This window comes from Rattus norvegicus, chromosome 5 (genome assembly GCF_036323735.1).
Source record: "Rattus norvegicus strain BN/NHsdMcwi chromosome 5, GRCr8, whole genome shotgun sequence".
Lineage (NCBI taxonomy): Eukaryota > Metazoa > Chordata > Mammalia > Rodentia > Muridae > Rattus > Rattus norvegicus.
Genome location: NC_086023.1, coordinates 32,243,465 through 32,264,524, shown reverse-complemented (window position 1 = coordinate 32,264,524; position 21,060 = coordinate 32,243,465). Strand labels below are relative to the sequence as shown.

The 21,060-nt window shown below is 38.2% G+C and overlaps 1 pseudogene; it reads left to right on the top strand.

Moving 5' to 3' along the window:
- Nucleotides 1-6,213: 6,213 nt before the first annotated feature.
- LOC108351120 (60S ribosomal protein L17 pseudogene) lies at nucleotides 6,214-6,767 on the top strand (annotated as a pseudogene).
- The last annotated feature ends 14,293 nt before the right edge of the window (nucleotides 6,768-21,060 follow it).

Sequence of the window (21,060 nt, the reverse complement as noted above, 5' to 3'; positions counted from 1 at the left end):
GAGGCATCCCCATCTTCACATTCTTTCTTGCCAGCCTGGCCTTCCGTTTTTGTCTGGGCGCTCTTTCTATCAAACTTCTGTCTTGTATCAATTTTTAGCAGCATGGATAATTTATTGCATCTAGAATGATAGAAACCCAGCTTTATACATCATTCAGCTTGCAAAAGATGTGTAGCTTCAGCTCCTTAATGGTGTCATTTTGGCTGAATGCTATTAACAGATTACCCCTGCCTAGGGCAGTGGAGCATGTGCAGCAGAAAGATAACCTTGTGTTCGTAATTTAATATTAACTGTTTTCTCCATAGTACCTCTTTCCAGTACATTAACAACAAACCAATATGGCCTTGTCCCCTGCGGTCATAGTCTTCAGAAAAAAAAATGGATTACATGATAGCAAGTTCCTGAAGATTTCCAGTGAAGTATTACAAATCACTCAACACCCGATCTGTAGAAATGAAAAATAAACAGGCTTAGATTCAATCAAATTTAATTCCTCCAATTTAGCTTTACTGCACTTCAAAGGGTGCTCTTATTAATGTCTTGGTGAACAAATTTAACAGTCATTTCCCCCTTCTTATACAAAAGCCTCCAGTTGTGTACAACATATAGTGAGATCAAGAAACTGTTTTATTTTATTTTATATTTTATTATTTTATTTTATTTTTAGCAAGTACTTTGTCACAGTTTGATATAAAAGTGTAAGCCATTTACAGAAAAACTCTTTATGGAATTTTTATCCTATTCCATTCCCAGGAGCTAAATTTATATCCTGCATTAGCTATCATAGCACGAGAGTATTAGTCTTCTCCCTCTGCAAGCAGTTCAGGGCAGTCGGAAGCCCTATCGCTTGCCACCACTCACATACACGGGCATTATGAATTTATCTCATCTTCTGCAGCAAGTGCCAGGTCCAATTCATTCCTTTAGGCTACTTTACTAATAACCTATTCCTTATCAGGGCCTCTCCACCTCAGCTTGTGATCAAAGACCCAATTAACGGAATGGAGAAAGGTGAAGCATTCAAATAATGGAGACAGCTGTTTTTCTCTGTTAGAGAAAATCCATTTGTATTGTTATCGCACACGCATGTTCCGTGGCTCCCGTTTAATTCAGTCTTCCCTCTATTCCTGCCACTGATTTAAAAAAAAATAACTACAATGAACTCGGAAGAGTATGGCAGAAACATCCCGTGTTTCAACTCAGTCTGGGAGTTATCAACTCGAAAGCAAACTACAAGGTGATAAAGAGAGGAAACGTCCAACAAAGACTGTATCAAAAAAATTTTTTTTAAATCTTTGTGAGCAGCATTCTCAAGCCATCATTCTAGGGTTTTCTTGTGGTTCTTCAGTTTCTTGGGTAATGTTATGTGGCTCAACTGTCTAGTTCAGCAGAGCAGACACTGATAAGATCTGGAGTTCCACATCAGTTGAAAAGTAATTAAGGCAGAGAGTAATCATAATTGGCCAGCGAGGACATTTTTATGAATGTTATGCACGTCTGGGCTAAGGAACCAGTTTTCATCTGACTTTAAGGGAACAATCTATCCTGTACTTACCCTCCTTCCCCTAAACTAGGTTTTAACTTCTGTCTCTGTCTTTAAAGATCTTAAGCATTTCCTACCCTCAAGGACACAAATGCCTTTCTTACCTGAGTCTCAACATGAAAACATTTTATCAGTGATTCTCAGGGAAGGAAAAAATAATCTTTGACCAGAGCTAAATCATTCCTCGTCTAAGAAATTTGACTTGAATAAGTGCTCTTGCCTTCCTGGTTGGTAATGGAACAGAAAAGATCAGACCTCTTGGTTTTAGAGTTTATGTTACACTGTTTATATTTTCTCTTAGTAAAAAAAAAAAGGTCAGATGCAAACCTTGGAAGAGAAACAAAAGACAGCCCTTTGCTCAGACTGCGGTGGAACATATTTCCTTGTAAGGGTCTAAATCCAGGATTGGTTTTGGTTTTGTCAAATAAGAAAAGAAACATGTACAATGTTTTTCTCCCTTCAGGAGAATTCCCTTAGAAAGCTAGAATGAGAGTCACATATTTGAATTCCTGCCTGAACACATATAACTAGCAAAATAAACACGTACAAAGCTATAGTGTATGCAGTGAGGAGACACAGCAGAATCTTAAAGAGCTGTTCTCCCAAGCTGATAGCTCACAGGGGATTCCCGTGTGTGTGTGTGTGTGTGTGTGTGTGTGTGTGTGTGTGTGTGTGTGTGTGTATTTGTAAGCATTATGTATTTGCATGCCAAATGAACACTTAAGACAAGATTTGGGGGAAATAAAGAATAATCTGTATACTGGCTGGTTTTCATATTACTTTTTCTTGACTTCAGCCTTTAGAAACAAATGAACAAAAACTTAATTGGCTTCTTACATCTGTGCTGCAAAAAAGTAAAACTCCTTTATTTGAAGGCCGTGGTTTCATGTATCTTTTTCTTGCCATTAAATCAAAGGCAAATAAATAGAAAATAAAAAATGAATTACCTTTCTAAAAAGACATAAAATAGTTAAAGCAGAACTATCAATAATTTCCCTCAGGTATGCTAAAATACGGAGACACCAGTGTCAGTGGAGTGGAAAACACAAAAAGCAAATGTGAAATGCAGCTTCAGTCCTTTAACAGCAAAGGAAACATCTGTAAACTTCTGCAGGTATTTTAGCTTTATCTTCATGAAGACAATGACGATATATAATAAATGTTCTCTATCAATCAGAATTACAGGGGAAATGCCTTCTTTCTTCCTTTCCTTCTTTCTTTCCTTCTTTCTTTCCTTTCTTTCTTTCTTTCTTTCTTTCTTTCTTTCTTTCTTTCTTTCTTTCTTTTTTACTAGAAGGCTCTTATCAGTTAGGAGGGCTGGTTGTATTGGGTGATAAACACCCACAAAATTCTCAGTGCTTGAAAGCATGTACTTCTCAGTTAGTGGACTGAAAAGGGTGCGTGGCCATATGTGTGAAGGACATGGAAAGAGGAATGCTCTGTTATTCCATGTCACCTTTCCTACACAATGCTTCCAGGTTCACCAAAGCACACAGAGGCCTGTGGGCAGCGTGCCAAGTAGCAATGAATACTCAATCCAGAAAGGATCAGCATCCTTCCCACTCACAGTAACTGGTCAAAACAAGTCATATGGCCACACCTAGGATCAAGGACAGCCTATGCCCTAAGGCAGAGCCAGGAGCCTTGGTGAGTAATCATGTCCACCACAGGAGATTCTTGCATTTAGCTCAGCGGTAGAGCGCTTGCCTAGCAAGCGCAAGGTCCTGGGTTTGGTCCCCAGCTCCGAAAAAAAAAGGAAAAACAAAAAGAATGGAGTCTGCTTTCAATATCCCATCACCAAAAAAAAAAAAAAAAAAAGAAAGAAAAGAAAAGAAAAAAAGGCATAATAACACAATGTTGAGAGAACCACATCTACATTTTCTCTTTCCAAGATAGATGCGAATACAGGATATTGAAGAGATGGCTGTTAGTCACTGCCACCTGCTCTGGAGTGGAGAAACAAGCTTTGTGCTGCAGATCTGCCTTCCTGTGCGATATGAAAACCTTGAGTGTGCAGATAGAGCTGTTTCCTGATTCAGACCTACTTGGTTTATTAAATAAAAGCAGATCATGCTCGCTATGATTTTAGCTAGATAATGCTATTCGAGTGAGATTTTAGAGTGTCTTGGCCTAGAATACTCGAGTCTTAAATCAGTATTATTTCCTTTGCTCCCTTCAGTTTAATAGACAGGATTAAAGATCTAGCCCAGCTAGACACTAAGTCATTTTCCATATCAAAGGTCAGAGAGAAGAGTTTTCCCAGTATTCAAGGGACTCAATTTAGGGAAAGAACTAGAACGCAATGTCAACTAAAATGTCTGAGGAAAACGTGCAGAGCACTGAGCACCACCTCTTTTACACCCTGAAGACACCAACATTGATGGTGGCCATTGAGCACCTCTGTGCGTGCTTTTGTTTGATTTTATTTCTATCTTTCACTTTTTTATTATGTAAGTGATAAGAAACTTGAGGAAGTATGAGCATCTTTCTTTTCCCACTCAGGTCTTTGTGCTCTTTCTCTTTACTCCCCTCAATGACTCTGCAACCAACAATTGACCAGAGAATCCAGCCTATCACCCACATAATACTGCATCCAGCAACCACTGCCTAATATCTGGTGGCCTAGTACCTATGGCTTGAACTACCTTTATCCTCTCTTTGAGTTCTTATTTCTTTTATCCTCAATCCCATCATGCATTCTGATGTCTGAAGACTCTAAAGTCCATGAAAACCTTGTTTATAAATCGTTCATATGGTTCATACCATACGATACCCTACATCACGTTTTCATTCAACTTTGCAATGGCTGGGAAACGATGCCCATTCAAAAGAATCACACTCCAAATTTTGATCTTGACTTAGTTAGGTTTCCACTGCTGTGAAGAGACACCATGACCAAGGCAACCCTTATAAAGGACAACATTGAATTGAAACAAGTGTACAGGTTCAGAGGTTCAGTCCATTCTCATCAAGGCGGGAAGCATGGCAGTGTCCAAGAAGGCATGCAACTGGAGGAGCTGAGAGTTCTACATCTTGTTCCAAAGGAAAACAGGAGAAGGCTGACTGCTAGGCAGCTAGGAGGAAAGTCTCTTGAAACTCATCCCAACAAGGACCTATTTCTTCCAACAAGGCTGCTCCTCCTAACAGTGCCATCCTCTGAGCCAAGCATGTTCAAACCATCACATATCTTCTTCCTGAAATAGCATAACCCAGTCATGTCTGGTGATGCGAGAATGTGACATCAAACTGAAGTTACAAGTCAGATATACCAAGACGAGGGGAGACGAATGTTTGTGTTGTGCAGCACAATGCTGCAAACTGAAGTGTGGTAGAGGTCAAGAATAATTAATGCTCCTTTGCCTTACAATGGTTTCAGCTCATAGTTACTCGGACTATAACTATATGCATGTATGTATATATAATATAATTATTGCTTATGTTATTAGTAACATATAACATATTAAAAATAACTGTCCACTGATGAAAATTTATATAATCTTTGGTAGCTTAAGAAGCCAAATAACCTTTATGTCTTCTTCTATCACAGTATATCACATGGTTATGACCCAAGATCTAAGTAGTGTATTTTATCTCCAATTGCCTAAATCTATTCTTGAATAGATGAGATTTTTGTCGGCAAATCAAATTAGATCATTTTCTCCTATAACCAGATCTTTTCCCCAGAATTCTCCTTCTGCAAGTATTTCATTCATTCATGAAACATGCATGACTTAATCATTTGCACTTAATCGTCAAATACGTCGAGATCCTCCTATAAGTTATCCATTTACTTTTTTTCCCATCTACCATTACTGCCATCCAAACTTTACTACGTTATACCTATATTTCTAAATGGGCATATCATCATGTTTTATGCCTTTTATTTTCCGTATCCGTAAAGAGTCTATTATGCAAATTAAATTTTCCAACCAAATAAAGTATGTTACATCCATTGGGTCATATTCATAGTCAGCAGCTGTGATGGTTAGTTAGTAGTACATGTATGTGTTGCATGGCTTTGGGATGAACACAAATCTGATAAAAGGTACTTTTATGGTGTCTGTGGAACATGTCTCTAGAAGGAGATAGCATTTGAACTGGCAGGCTACAGAAAGCAGATCTCCCTCCCCAGTGTGAACAGACATTGTCTGGTTTGTTCAAGTCTGAACACAACACAAAGACAGAGGATGAATTAACTCTAGCTTACTCTTTGCCCCACGCCATTGGGCTTCTACCATCTTTTGAGGAGACTTACATCATCATTGGCAGACCTGCTAGTCAGCCCCTCAAACTTAGACTTTAACATATGCACCAATATTCCCTGACTCCTCTACCCTGCCATTGGCAGATCATGGGGGTGGGGGGGGGTCTCTGCTTCCATGATCATTGATGCATTTTTTTTTTTTGCTGTAAATCTTTTAGATTGGTTCCATTGCTCCGGAATACCTTCACTAGTGCAACAACTGAAAGCAATTTCCCCTTGCTTATAAAGCTAAGAACAATGTGAGTGCTTGTGTTCTGTAGCATCTGACATCCCCTGGAGTTTCTCTTTCTTTTCCCTCCTTGCATTCAAACTCCCTAAACTGTCCAGCAATTTGGTTCTATTTGAGTTGCTTATTAGAAAAGTGGAATTTCCTCTTCTTGCAAGGGGTCATAGGTGACTTGTGAAGATGGTTCGCTATTCCCTTGACTCAGAAAACCCCATAAAATCATGTAAATCAAGAGGTTCAGACCTTCGTGTTCACTTTAAGAACACCCGGGAAACTGCCCAGGCCATCAAGGGTATATATATCGGCAAAGCCACCAAGTATCTGAAGGATGTCACTTTAGAGAAGCAATGTGCGCCATTCTGGCGGTATAATGGTGGAGTCAGTAGGTGTGCCCAGGCCAAACAGTGGGGCTGGACGCAGGGACAGTGGCCAAAAAAGAGTGCTGAATTTTTGCTGTACATGCTTAAAAATGCAGAGAGTAATGCTGAACTTAAGGGTTCAGATGTAGATTCTCTATCATTGAACACATCCAGGTGAACACGGCATCTAAGATGAGCCGATGAACCTACAGAGCTTATGGCTGGATTAATCCATACATGAGCTCCCCCTGCCACATGGAGATGATCCTCACTGAGAAGGAACAGATTGCTCCAAAACCAGAAGAGGAGGTTGCACAGAAGAAAAAGATATCCCAGAAGAAACTGAAGAAACAGAAATTCGTGGCACGGGAATAAATTCAGCATAAATAAATGTAGATAAAGTAAAAAAAATGAAAAGAAAAAAGAAAAGTGGAATTTATGCTGTACTCCATTCTACAAGTTAGTGTCATCTTAGGACTTGAAGAATTCCACCACTTCCAAAGTCTAGCTCAAATCTATTGTTTAAAAATCTTCTCTATATGGAGTAATAATTTTGTCCATATTACTTATAGACTCTACTACTTACTGTATTCCAGATCCTATATTGGTTCTTTCTTATTCAGCATTCACGTTCTAGTTATTTCAGTGTAAGGCTTGCTATTTCTATAAGCTATGAGAGGTAAATAGACTTTATTCAGTAGTTCACATTTCTTTCTCACCTTTTATAAGAGCCACAAAACACTTTGCATAAGAAGCTTAGTATTTGCTGAATGTATAATCGAAAATATATTTTTCAACATTTGACTCACATTCCCACAAGTCACATGTTTTATGTTTAATTTTAATTGACGAATATAATTTGAATCAGTTTTAAAATCTCTTACATATTTTTATAATTATCATTTGAAGCTATACTGTTTCAGCTGGACATAGTGGCTTACAACTATAATCCCAGCATTTGGGACTCTTTGGCAAGAGCTTCAGGACCCCTAAGCAAGTACTATAAAATGAGAGCATGTCTTAACAAACACATAAAAATATTACAATTCTTTTAACATTAAATGAGAATAAAATTTAAAGTATATAAATACAGTGTGTTTTTAAATAATATTTTTAATTTATTCTTTGAAAATTTTATATGTATATAAAATGTATCACAAACATATACACATCTAACTCCCCCAGAACACCCCTGTCCATACTATTTTACAAAAGAACCTACTAATTCCAATTACCTTGTCCATATGAACGTAGAAATGAGACCAACCATTGGGGCATGGATATCCTATAAAGAAGGGAACTATACTCCCAGAGAAAACTATTTTCTATCAGTAATTAACTTCCAGTGGCGTCTCAGCTGAGCATGTGTCATGGAAGCCTCTAATTGATCGTGCTATAGTTTTTAGACAGCAGATCTTATATAGGTTTGGGTTAACTAACTGCAGATGAATTCATGAGTACAAGAACCATGCCATGTCCAGAAAGTAGCATTTTACCACTTTTCTCTCCAACCCTTGGCTCTGTATAAGTTCTCCATCCTCCTCTTCAGTGCTTCCTAAGCCTTGGAAGGGAATGCTATAGACCCTCTATCTATGTCTGAGCAATCACCTTACTGCCATTTTTTCTTATTACTTTGAATAGTTATGATTCTCTACAATAGGATGTGTAACTAAAGTTGAGAGCCACAAAAATATGACTGTAAACACAAATATTTAGAAATTAATTTGACCACATGACAGGTTTGAAGAACAGTAACCAAAGGCCAACCTCTGGACACACACACCTAGAACAGCTGTCTTCCCAGCCAACTGCTGTCATTCCTGTACTAGAGTGACAGTGTCAAGCATGAATTTTCTCCTATGCAAAAAGTCTCAAATCCAATTAGAAAGCAATTGGTTACTCCCATAACAGTCAAGCCACTATTTCTCCAGGGGATATATCTTATCTAGAGCATCAGAATGATACTATATGGTTGCAGGACTGACTTTGATCATTGATGTCTTCTGCCCCACCTCCAGTAGCATGCATAGCATCTTCCAGTACTATGAAAGCTATCCCAATGGGAGACAGATTCCTGATCACTTTTACATTGGCTTGCCTATAAATTGAATCTAAAGTGTGAAATGTCTTCAGCTATAGAGGCTTAACATGTTATGGTGGACAACCAAGAGCAATGGCACTTTATATGCTTTTGGGACCTCCATAATCAATAAAAAGGTAGCATATGTCTGGGTTTGTATATTTAAAATTCTAGAATCCTTTTGCTTATCAAAATGTTTAAGCAGCAAGTACATTACAAAGAACACAAAATAATATCAATATATTCTAGAAAAAATAAAGATATTTGCTTCTTGGGGTTGGCTCCAAATATCTGAAGTTTCAGATTTTTGTCACTTCCCTTCTATAGTGACAAAAGTGACAAAAGAGCTCCTAACCCGAATACAGAATGGATCTGTAATCTTCATGTACAGAAAACCGACAAACAAGAGGAGCTTGGAGTTTTGGACAATAAGGCCATTTTTCTTTTAAAGTTAGATACTTATATACTGCTATAACTGTTCATTTTTGTTTCTATCTGAATCAATTTTCTTTTCTTGTGGCCATCACACAGTTATTTTAGTCTTGTGCATTTCCAGCAAATTATTCTGTTCTCTTTAAGAGCCTAAATTTGTTCTAGAGACTTTTATACTCAGTGTACATTTCCATATACATACACAGTCATATATATTTAAAAACACCATGAATTTATTATTGCTTGATTTTACCAAAAAAAAGTGTGTCACACAACTATTCTATTTCATCTAGCAACAGACATGGAGAGGATTTCTTCCTACACACAATCTGCCTCGTGTCAAGGATTCCATCCTCTGTCAAAGAAACTAATGTACACTCTGGGGAGATGAAGAGCTAATTCTCAATATTATCAAAGCCTGTGAAGGCCCCTTTCTACCACAAGTTCATAGGCAGTTGTCAGTGAATAGTCTATCAGACTATGCAGAGAAAACTGTCCGTGTGACTCATAGTCTAAACTACATATGGAAACCAATGGCTGTCAATGGTCCATTTCTGTCCTTGACTCTATTTGGTCCCCATCAGTAGACAGCATGAGTTTCACTATTCTTTAATGCTTGCCCATATTGTGCTTTTGAGCAAATCAGAATAGGACACACAATTTCTAAAGAACATCTTTTGTTTTTTAGTTTTGTATATCAGAGATTTGTAATATCCTGATTTTGTTAGACTTGCATATTCTTCTGCAAACTTTAAGACATCTTCATATTGAATACACAATTTGATGTCTATCATATGATCTTTCATAAATATCCCTGCAAAGCATATGATGGCATATCCATGTGTCGAATGGTCCTGAGTTCAGGCATCTTCTCTGGAGTCTTCCATCGTTCAGCTTTATCTTTTTTACTGAGCGTCTCAGTCTTGTTCTTAACAAAGATGGAAATTCTAGTATTTCTTATCAAGCATAAGGAACACCCAGATAGTTAGAGCCAATTCCAAGAAGCAAATACTTTATGAACAGTTACAGCAATATATAAATATCTAAGCTATGCTCATGAAGCATAGCTTTAGATTCAAATTACCCATAATTTTATAACAAATCCAAAATGTCTATCAAGACTGGTTTATCACTAAATTGTTTTTTGAATAAAGGAAGAAAGATTTTTTTGAAAAAAATTTATAATCCATAAAAATGCCATAAATCACTTAGAAATATCCATTAATAGGTTATGTATATAGCCAGTGACCCAGAACTTTAACTTTCAGATACTTAATCTAAGGATAAGTATGCATATAAAGATGTATATGTAAATTTATGCAATATAAGAGGAGACACTCCAAATTGCTTAAACACATTTCATTAATGAATTCATGAAATTAATTGTGTATATCCACTTAGTAATAAGCAGGCCTTGGAAAAACTAAATCATGACAGTAGTTGTAAATCACCAGAGATATTTCAGGACTCATTTATACATTCATTTATCTATCTATTTATAGTTACAATAAATATCTATTGAGTGCCAGCATCATGAGAAATACTTTTCTATGTATGGTAGTGCTACAGCGGAAAAGATAATTAGATTCTCTGCTAGGTCACTCTTATACATCATGAGAAAGAAGCTCATTGATGATAACATAAAATGCTGTGTAGTGATATATGGTGGAGAAAAAATAATATAGAGTGAGTGAATTGAGAGGGATAGAATCAACATCATTCTGGGTAAGATCATCAGAGAAGGGCTTAAGGAAATAGCACATCTGAGAAGACTTGACTTCAATGAGGCTGTGGGCAACAATGAGAAGTATGAGAGAGAAAAACCAAATAAAAGTGAAGTACAGAGGAAGCTTTGTTACACAGAACAGTGGAAAGTCTTAGATTGGAAGCTTATAGAAAAGGGTTTAGAGTGAGAAGGGAAAGAAAATGTAAAGGTCCTTAAAGAGTTTGATATACTTTAATACATTTTTTGAGAGTTTCCTGAATGAATGATATTTTTATATCATTTTCATTCCACATTCTCCCCTCAAGCTCCTTGGATGTCTACTCTGTTCCCTCTCATAACTCTCTGTTTCTGTCTCTGTCTCTGTCTCTGTCTCTGTCTCTGTCTCTCTCTCTCTCTCTCTCTCTCTCTCTCTGTGTGTGTGTACATATCTCTCAAATATAAATATATGAATCTATTTAGTGTTGCATATATGAATATGTTTTAAGGGTGAGCACTTGGGATTAAATAACCTATCAGGTGGCTCATCCTTGGACACTTATTCTCCCTCTCTTAGAAGCCATTCACTATCTGTACCTTCTCTTCGAGGGGTAGAAGTTTGGAACTTCTCCCATCCATACTTCGATGTCTGTTGATGTTGAAGTTTGGTGTATCTTTTAACCAGAAAATTTAATCTCACTTTAAAAGGCATAATATTATTACACTATGAAAACAAACAAACATTTCAAACATTCTGTTAAAAGTTATTGATTCTTCTCAGGTAAGGGCCACAAAGAGCATATGAGGATCCAATGTCAATGCTTCTTCATGAACACCAGCAAGTATAATTTTTGGACTAGTAGATAATCTTATGTTTGCTAACCCATGTGTTCGTGAATATGTAGGAATGTATGTGTCCATGAGCTTGCATGTCCAGGTCAGGGGAAATTTTTGAGTGTCCTTCTCTATTCACTTTTGTCCTTGAGACAGTGTCTCTTACAGAATCTGGAGCTAGGCAAGCAGCCTAGCAAACCCCAATGTTGCCACCATCGCTCTACCTCCAACCACTGCTGTGGTTACAGGTAAGCACATAGCCATGTGCAGATTCTTACAATGTTGCTTACAGTTTGAATTAAGCCCTACCTACTTCTGAAAAACTCCTCTTACCTACTGAGCCATCTCTCTGGCCTTTGCCATGGCCTTTGAATTTTTAGATTTAAAAGTAAAAGTAGGAGTTGGGGATTTAGCTCAGTGGTAGAGCACTTGCCTAGCAAACGCAAGGCCCTGGGTTCCGTCCCCAGCTCCGAAAAAAAAGAAAAAAAAGTAAAAGTAGAATTGTGTGGCAGTGAATGTTTTCTTTTGTGTATCTTCCATACTCTAACCTATAATATTACCAAATTAATGGCTATCTTCCATATGATACCCAGGTTCTCCTGTACCATCATATAGAAAACTGATTAAAGGATTGAGTGGTGTGCTAGAATAAACTCATCCTAAGTCACAAAAGTCAATTGTGAAATTTTCATGAATTCCCAAACCAGTAGCCAAAACAATTTGTGTTACAAAATGCAAATTATCAAACACTTTTCATCAGAACTAATTTTGTTTGATATAATCAATTTACCAGCACAGTTCTGAATGGTGATCTCTTATTGTGAGTTACACAATGGTTAAAACTAAATTGATGCCTTTGAGGCTCATTTGAAAAATTCACAATTTTTCACAGAGTTCTTGTCTTCCATCTATCTAACCACTCTGTCTGAAATCCAGTCATAATTAATCAGAGTAGGGAATAAGTACTCCTCTCCTCTCCTCTCCTCTTCTCTTCTCTTCTCTTCTCTTCTCTTCTCTTCTCTTCTCTTCCATTCCCTTCCCTTCCCTTCCCTTCCCATCTCTTTCTTTTCTTTCTTTTCATTTCTCTCTCGTAAGTACTATCAAAGGATAAGAAAAGAGTTTAAAAATCATGGTTCAGGGTTGGGGATTTAGCTCAGTGGTAGAGCGCTTGCCTACCAAGCGCAAGGCCCTGGGTTCGGTCCCCAGCTCCGAAAAAAAAAAAGAAAAAAAAAAAAAAATCATGGTTCAGAGTATAGTTCCATTTTGAGGCATATATTTCTTTCTTATCCCTCTGTAATTGCTACCTGCAATTTGCATTGCCTTTTAGATTTTGGTTTTCAGTATCTTTAAGAATCAGAGTGTTCATAAGTAGAAAAAAATTTTTTAAAAATAGGTCATTATTGAAAATAACCTAGGTAGAAAAACAAGCCAGAAACAGGAAACAATACCGTTTTCTCTTGGTATACCTCCCTCTTGGGAGGGAGGGAGGGAGAGAGAGAGAGAGAGAGAGAGAGAGAGAGAGAGAGAGAGAGAGTCAGAATCTGTGCCGACAGTTAGTAACATCTTATTTTTCAAAATCCAAATTGATAAAGACCAAATCTTTGCTACCTGGCAATAAGACCCTACTCAGACAAAAAAAGAGCTGATAGATATAGTCACATTTAGATTAGTTTATGCTAAGTGAGGATAGTTTCTAAACCCAATGGCTAGTCAGTTTATTTACAAGAAAAGGAAGAGTGTTTGACAGATAGACACAAGGATACAGAGAAGACACATGAACTGTCTTCTGATAGGAATGCCAGAGTACAGTGATACAATGACAAGCCAGACATTAAGAATGCTTGTTAATTCCAAAAACAAAGACCAGACAGGTGATATTTTCACTACATTTGTTTCACAAAGGGTTTCTATGGAACACTAAAATATCATGACTTTAAACCACAAAATTTGTGGTTACGTCTTATAGGAGCAAAATGACTAATAAGTTGGACAACTTTTTGTCTTTTCTTAATGAAGAGACTAATAAACTCTGAAATCTAAAACTGTGATTCACTTTCATCAGACAGAGCATCCTTTCCAAAGGAACTGTGAAAACATATTTTATGAATTGGATTATGCTAAGAGCTTCATATATTATAAGTAAGTAATAATTTGAATGATAATATTTTTGTCTGAAAGTGCTTAACCATTCCCTGTTAAATATCACTTTAAAGTCAGCCATGATCGAGGTAAGACAAAGAAAAGAAAAAGTTAAGCCTACTTTGGTTTTCTGTGGGAGAAGGAGGCATGATAAAGGTTTATTTGCCTAAACAGAAGTATAGTAAAAAGAAATCTGGGTTTGTGAGATCCAGAGGACACAGAAAAAGCAGTAAACAGCACAACAGCATGGGATTCTAATAAGCAGGGGGGCTTGAGTGACTTCCTTTCAGTTTCATTATAGAATTATTGCACTAAGGAAACCTTGTAACAGGCATGGTACATTTGCACATTAGAAAAATACCTAATTGAAACTCATGAAATCTTGCTTTAAGAGTGAAATAAAGTTGGCTCACAAAAGACTGCACACAAATGGGAAATGGGTGAGAGGCATATAAACAAGAAAAATGATAAACAGTAATAGACTGAGTGTGACGAGTAGGAATCCAGGGCTGAGTTTAAAGACTCAGGCTTAGACTGAGTCCATTCAATATCAACTGTTACAATTTACAAAAAAAATGCTTCCATTCAGTGGGGTCATTAAATTACTACAAGGTATTGATTAGGTATTCCCTTGAACCCCAAGGAAAGTGGTAATCTTGTGAGTTTACTAAAGTCCCAAATACAGGAAATATAGAAGGTAAATTTTTATCATGAAAAGAAGCAAAAATAAAATGCTGGGGTGTGAGGATGGCCTGAGTAGGGTTAGAGCAGCAAGGGAATAAGTATGTAGTTATTAGCAAAACAATACACAATGGTGTTAAAGCCTAAACAAAGGCTTTGTAATGATTTAGGAACCACCAATTGTCTCATAATGCTGGAAGGCTGTTTAGTTGTATAAATAAAGTCAACTAAAAAAAATCAAAGAAGTGGAATTCCCCACCAATTTGTCTCATGAATTTATCAATCTGTGAGAACATTTACAATGTATGCACCCAGTCAAGTGGATTATAAATGGAACCATTGCTGGCATATGCCTTAAAGAAATAGATAGTATACCTTTCTGTAGACAAGGGAGGGTGCTCATAATAAGTGCTGTGCAGATTGATTGAACACCAGAATCTCTTTGAGATACACATTGAATAGGGATTCAACATGTATAATACTTATGTAGGTACAGGACATTTATCAGAGAAGAAAATGTAGGGTCATGTTTTCATGACACACATTGTAAAAAGGTCTAGCGCACAGACAAACTAGTTCAGAACAGGAAATGCTAAGAAGGGGTGGGCAGAGTAGTCAGGCAGAGCAGGGGGTACAGAACAAAACAGTCTTAACGGTAAACTAAAACTAACATAAACCATACATAGAGCTGTGATAACTACTTCCTGGGAATAGGAAACTATTATTGTAAAGCTGTGAATTTGTGGCATGGTTTGGTGTGTATAGGAAACAGCTAGAAGGCCACCATGAAGACAAAACAATGGTTTTTCCTCTAAAGTCATCAAGCCCACCCTCCGCCATAAAATACATAGGAGAGTTTATTATCTCTCTTCAACTTATTTGAGTCCTGATCTAACTGCAACTACTTGGTAGCATGGAGGTGGAGGAGTTTTAAAATGTGAAGAGCTCGGAAATATAAAAATGTTGGTTGCAAGATGCACAGAACACATGAAACTCAAGAAGGATGACCAAAATGCAAATGCTTCACTCCTTTAAAAGGAGAACAAGAATACCCATAGAAGGGGATAGGGAGGCAAAGTTTAGAACAGAGACTGAAGGAATGCCCATTCAGAGCCTGCCCCACATATGGCCCAAACATTTAAAGCCACCAAACTAGATAATATGGATGAAGCAAAGAAGTACAGGCCGACAGCAACTGGATGTAGATCTCTCCTGAGAGATACAGCCAGAATACAGCAAATACAGAGGCGAATGCCAGCAGCAAACCACTGAAGTGAGAACAGGACTCCCGTTGAAGGAATAAGAGAAAGGACTGAAAGTGCTGAAGGGGCTTGAGACCCCATATGAACAACAATGCCAACCAACCAGTGCTCCCAGGGACCAAGCCATTACCCAAAGACTGACCCTGGCCTCCAAATTCATAGGTAGCAATGAATAGCCTAGTAAGAACACCAGTGGAAGGGGAAGCCCTTGGTCATGCCAAGGCTGGACCCCCAGTGAACAGGATTGTTGTGGGGGGGGTGGTAATGGGGAATGGATGGGGAGGGGAAAACACATATGGAAGGGGAGGGGGAAGGATTAGGGGGATGTTGGCCTGGAATAACATTTGAAATGTAAGTAAGAAATACTCAAGTTAATAAAGATAAGAAAAAAAAAGAAGTAAGTTCTGTGCTGTTTATATCTCTGAAAGTATGTGCTTCAGTGTTTGTAAAGCTTAGGTATGTATAAAATTAATTTTTGTTTCTTTTCATTTCATCAATTAAAAATATTGGACTACATTATTACCATTAGGACCTTAGTTAAATATAAAAGTTGCATTGTAAAGGACACTGTGGTTAGGACAAAACGGCAACCAACAGATTGGGAAAAGATCTTTACCAATCCTACAACAGATAGAGGCCTTATATCCAAAATATACAAAGAACTCAAGAAGTTAGACCGCAGGGAGACAAATAACCCTATTAAAAATGGGGTTCAGAACTAAACAAAGAATTCACAGCTGAGGAATGCCGAATGGCTGAGAAACACCTAAAGAAATGTTCAACATCTTTAGTCATAAGGGAAATGCAAATCAAAACAACCCTGAGATTTCACCTCACACAAGTGAGAATGGCTAAGGTCAAAAACTCAGGTGACAACAAATGCTGGCGAGGATGTGGAGAAAGAGGAACACTCCTCCATTGTTGGTGGGATTGCAGACTGGTACAACCATTCTGGAAATCAGTCTGGAGGTTCCTCAGAAAATTGGACATTGAACTACCTGAGGATCCAGCTATACCTCTCTTGGGCATATACCCACAAGATGCCCCAACATATAAAAAAGACACGTGCTCCACTATGTTCATAGCAGCCTTATTTATAATGGCCAGAAGCTGGAAAGAACCCAGATGCCCTTCAAAAGAGGAATGGATACAGAAAATGTGGTACATCTACACAATGGAATATTACTCAGCTATGAAAAACAATGCCTTTATGAAATTCATAGAAAATGGTTGGAAGTGGAAAATATCATCCTGAGTGACATAACCCAATTACAGAAAAACACACATGGTATGCACTCATTGATAAGTGGCTATTAGCCCAAATGCTTGAATTACCCTAGATGCATAGAACACATGAAACTCAACACGGATGATCAAAATGTGAGTGCTTCACTTCTTCTTTAAAGGGGGGAACAAGAATACCCTTGGCAGGGAATAGAGAGGCAAAGATTAAAACAGAGACAGAAGGAACACCCATTCAGAGCCTGCCCCACATGTGGCCCATACATATACAGCCACCCAATTAGACAAGATGGATGACGCAAAGACGTGCAGGCTGACAGGAGCCGGATGTAGATCTCTCCTGAGAGACACAGCCAGAATACAGCAAATACAGAGGCGAATGCCAGCAGCAAACCACTGAACTGAGAATAGGACCCCCATTGAAGGAATCAGAGAAAGGACTGGAAGAGCTTGAAGGGGCTCGAGACCCCATATGAACAACAATGCCAAGCAACCAGAGCTTCCAGGGACTAAGCCACTACCTAAAGACTATACATGGACTGACCCTGGACTCTGACCTCATAGGTAGCAATGAATATCCTAGTAAGAGCACCAGTGGAAGGGGAAGCCCTTGGTTCTGCTAAGACTGAACCCCCAGTGAACATGATTGTTGGGGGGAGGGCGGCAATGGGGGGAGGATGGGGAGGGGAACACCCATAAAGAAGGGGGGAAGTTTTTGGGGATGTTTGCCCAGAAACCGGGAGAGGGAATAACATTCGAAATGTAAATAAGAAATACTCAAGTTAATAAAAAAAAGACAGAGAGAGAGAGAGAAAGTTGCATTGTATATTAAAAGACTTTCTTCACCTAAAAAAAAAAAAGAAATACCCAATTTAATAAAGATGGAAGAAAAAAATGTTGGTTGCTATCCCCACAATTCATTTGATTTAATCTACTAAAGAATCATCATCAGGTCTAAGAATATCACCTAAGAACATGACTTAAAGGTATTTTTTGGTACATATCATGTGTAGTCATGTCATGGATGGCTGCATGGAACAGACTCTGGTTGTGGGAAGAATAAAACTTCGAGGAAGAGAAGCCAAATAACATATTTATAGCACTGACAGGAGCATAAGCCAGGCCCTGGAGTCATCATTCATCATTGCACGAGCCAAGGAGAAGGGGAAGGCTGTGGCTGCTGACTGCCAACACTCCAAGAATGATTGAATCTGAACCTTCCACCAGAGTGAGTGAGACTTACTCATATTACGACTAGTTATAACTGGTTTTCTGAGCAGTAAAACACATTCTCAGGGCTCCAAAGCCAAGAAGCTGTGCTAGTGTGTATACTTAAGACCAAGTTCTGAGCCTCGTTCCTCGTGAAAGCGGATACCATCCCAGTGCCTTCTAGCTCTTCTCAGTTAGCTGAGCCATCTCTCTGTTATATCACCAAAAGAAGGAAACAAATTAGATTCTAGAGCCATTCAAATGTGTCATCAGCTACATGGTCCCTAACTACTATATCACAAAACCAAACCAAACCAAACCAAAGAACGATCTGATGGGCTTGCTTTTCCACAATTTTATCTATATTAATCTCTCCCTCTTTTCCTCCCTCTCTCTCTTTATAGCTCCCTCTCTCCTCTCTCTCCCCTCTCTCTCTCTCTCTCTCTCTCTCTCTCTCTCTCTTTCTCTCTCTGACACACACACACACACACACACACACACACACACACACACACACGTACACACACACATTGAGGACTGCCCCTCTTCCACTTACCAGCTGCATGACCTCGGGGACATTTAGAGTGCTTGGTTCTCAGTTTCTTCATCTATAATATGGAATGACCATAACAATTAGAGTAGAGACTGTAAATAATAGAGACTGTAACACAAACAGAAATTTCTATAAGAACCTGCTAGGTTCTGTGAAATTAAACAAGATTAAAAAAAAAACCTACCATGGAAACACACACCAAATAAATGTGAGCTGCTGCTTCACTATGTTATAATCATTTCACTATCTACCTTCCCGAGTGTAAAATAAACTTTCTGTACTCCCAGTGTTTGACAACTAGTAATCACTCAGAAAACATTCATTAAATGAATTTTTTCGTTTTTCTTTGGGACAAATTCTTATACATGCTTCCTTTAGAAGTCCTGATCTCCCTAAGAGCTCACAATGTTACTCTTAATGGTTCCCATGAAGGCATCAATACAAAAACATCCCCAGTATGCATTGTGCTATGATGGACCAGAGAGCCTGCTTTGCTTCTGCACGTGTGTCAACTCCAGGCTTTCTTTCTCCACAATTTCTCTCTAACTGCTGGTGTTTCATGTACAATGTGCCTGTTGCATACAACCTGAAAGAGGAGAGTGAATGGAGATAATTTGGTACATTATTTTGTAGAATATAAAAGATAATTTCTGTGTTCCATTCCAGATATCTACACAAAGTGAGATCCTTTTTTCCTATGATATGTTTGACAATCAATGCATTTTTAGGTGGAGAAAATGTTACTTTTTCGGCATATATATATATATATATATATATATATATATATATGACTTTTCAAAGTTGTTTTTCCATGGAGGAATGATATTGCCACAGGGAAAATTATGGGAGATGCCAGGTTTAGAGTTTTGTTCATAACAAGTTAAGAACAGCTAAAGTCACCATCTTAATATTGCCTTTAAGACAAGTCTTTGAAGTGGGACAAGATGTAAGTCTCCTCTGTCTCTCAGTCACTAGCTATTTCTTGTCTTTGACTCCCGTACTCTGTGTGTGTGTGTGTGTGTGTGTCTGTCTGTCTGTCTGTCTGTCTGTCTGTCTGTCTGTCTGTCTACAGAGTCCCTTTTGGAAAGCAAGGTGATGGAGAAAGTAGCTTCATGAGGCAAGGGACAAGGGAACAAGGGACAAGGGACAAGGGAAGTTTCCAGGCTCCTTTACAACTTGCCCACTGCCCTCGCTGTTTCTGTACATGAAAATCAAAACAAAAAAAAATCCTCCTCTACTAATCATCAGAAAACTTTCAAATAATTTAAACAGATATTGGCTGTAGAGGCCCCATCAAAATTGCAGTTTCTGTGGCACGGTTATTTAAAAAAATTATCTAAAATTTTTTGCTGATACGATCTAATTTGATTACTTGAAATGTTGGGTCTCCTCAATTGTGAATGAACACTTAATCATTGGGTTGTTTAAAGTATCTTTTGCTTTGTAACTTGGCTTGGAGATCTTTGGGACTAGTTCCAAATGAAATTTTGGTGTTTATAAGACACTAAAACTCAAAGTCAAAAGTAACATGTGGCAATAATAGTCAGGGTGGACAAAGTTTATAAAAATCGGTTTGCCAAAAGCATCTATAAGTGATATTAAACATTTAACAAATGCATTTACAGAGCAACATAAAAGACACAAAAGTACAGAATATCCTCCATGTGCTCTTCAGGAGGAATGCCTGAGTGCTCTTTTATCATGAAACTTACTTGTGCAAATGGTTGTTACATCATGCAGTGCTGCTAGGAAATGAAGAAAAACAAAGCTCTTAGAATCTATCAGTTACCACACTACATTTAAAGGTCAGGATAGAATTTTGTTACCTCAGATAGTGAACCACTGATGGATGCTGTAACAAGGAAAGGCCGAGAACTCCTGATGGGGTCAGAATACTGAATTAATGAGATCGCAACCCATTTAAGCAGGTGGACGCCCAACACCAAGTCATTAGTTACAAAGATCCCATCGTATCACTGATCAGAAGGCATCTGACTCTCTCACCTTTATCTCCTCATACAATCCTTTGCCCTCTATGTTATACCTCAGAGCATCATATCCCAAATGCTAACCTCATCTCTCATCTCCAAACTGACCTGGGCATCTCCATCATGGTGGGAAATGCATGGAGTCAGGAGGGGCTTGGAACATATATTGGCTCCATTCTCTGGGATGGCTGCACTCTTTCTTCTTTGAAACATATTAGTCCAATAAATTTGAATTCAGGCTCTCTCAAATTTTCAGGACACGGGCAAAATTTAGCTTAATTCTTTAGCAGAACGTAACATAAATGGCCTCTAGCACACGTTCCAATGACTCACCTCCCCGGCCTTTATCGTCTGTATTACCATCAGCATTCTGGCCTTTAGAATTCTCACTAGGGTGGCCTATTCTGTTTATAATACTCTAGTGCTTCTTTGGCTAATACCACAAACTTTAATATTTTTCCCTTAAACCAGTTCCAAAGCCCTAAAGACAATAGAGATAACTTGATCACTAGGAAACTACCCTACTTCTCAATGCCAATTGTCCAA